This window comes from Anneissia japonica, unplaced genomic scaffold (genome assembly GCF_011630105.1).
Source record: "Anneissia japonica isolate Jap-2015-1 unplaced genomic scaffold, ASM1163010v1 scaffold4058_len632159_cov189, whole genome shotgun sequence".
Lineage (NCBI taxonomy): Eukaryota > Metazoa > Echinodermata > Crinoidea > Comatulida > Comatulidae > Anneissia > Anneissia japonica.
In genome coordinates, this window is record NW_022735300.1 from 192,677 (window position 1) to 194,087 (window position 1,411).

Consider the following 1,411-nt stretch of genomic DNA (forward strand, 5'->3'; position numbering starts at 1 on the left):
AGTTCCAAAGAAGCTTTGTCAATATAAATAAGCATAATATAAATTATCATTCAATCAATCGCTATCAGGGGAGAATCTAGGGAGCACGGGGGCTAGCCGCAAATAGTAGATAAAAAAGAGATAAAAAAAGAAAAAAATATTCAGAAAGAGAGCATGTTACGTAGGCCTACTCAAAAACAAGCTAATTTTCGATTTAATTTCCATCAGTGTCTATAGTCTAAAAAATTCCTAACAGGGGTGGCGCCAGGATTTGCCCGACGGGTGGGGGGTGGGGGAGAGGATTCCCCGACGAGGGGTCAGATTCCCCCGACGAGTGGTCAGATTCCCCCGACGAGAGCAAAGGGGCGTGGTCGAGCGTCGCTTAAAACATTTCGAGAATGATCCAGGGGGAGAATCCCGAAAATGTTGACAATTTAGGGGTTTCGAAAGCTTATTTGATCGAATTTAGAGTCTACTGTCTACTGATATGTGGAAAATACATATAATGTTTTTCCTCCCCGACGAATTGTGGTTTTTCTCCACAACGAGGACGGGGTGGGGGAGGGGGCTCCAGCTGACGCCACCCCTGATTGCCAAACAAAATGCTAACACCACCCTCGATCCGTGTTGGCTGGGGCAGTTTACTCAAAACACTATGTATATTAACTTTTATTTTATTTTTGTATTTATGGCACTAAAATAAACATATTTACTAATCGGGTCTGGGAGTTTTCATCACTAAAAAAAACGTGCCCGTCAGCAGCTGGCTGGGGCATCCCAGTGAACAAAATTCTCCTCGATACGGTTCAGAGGATAACTCCACTGATTAGAAAGAGGCTTGTCAGCAGATGGCTGGGGCCGTTTTCAGAAAACAAGGTCTTTAATAATTATTTTTGTATTTCCAGTAGGCCTACATTATTTTAATAAACTTTAAATCAGAGGTTTAGATTATGGCATGCTTTAATAAATTATTTTTCACATAAAAGTTCGGTCGGCATACGCATCTGATAAGATGACCTTAGAAACCGAAAAATTAGTTAGCACGTTTTAAGTAAACTTGAAAATTACGCATGCTGAGTAGCTAGATTTATATGGGTACACAGTAAATGTAGGTGTAGATTCGGTCGTAATCTCTTCTCATACTGTATTCATTTGGCCATGGCCCTGCTGCCTGCGTTGGGTGCTGACCCCTTCGGGTTTAGTGGCGCTACGGCACCTGGCCGCTTGGCTTGTTGGCCACTTTTTAAGAATTTTTACTATGGAAATTAATTTAGGGACCGATCGTGTGCGACGGTCCATTTGCCTTTTATCGTAATAAATCACGATCGAATCACACTATATCTGATCATGTGTTACTTTATTGTGTACAGTGTATTGAGGGTTACACGTACTACGCGTAGTACGCGTACTACGTGTAGTACGCGTAGTACGT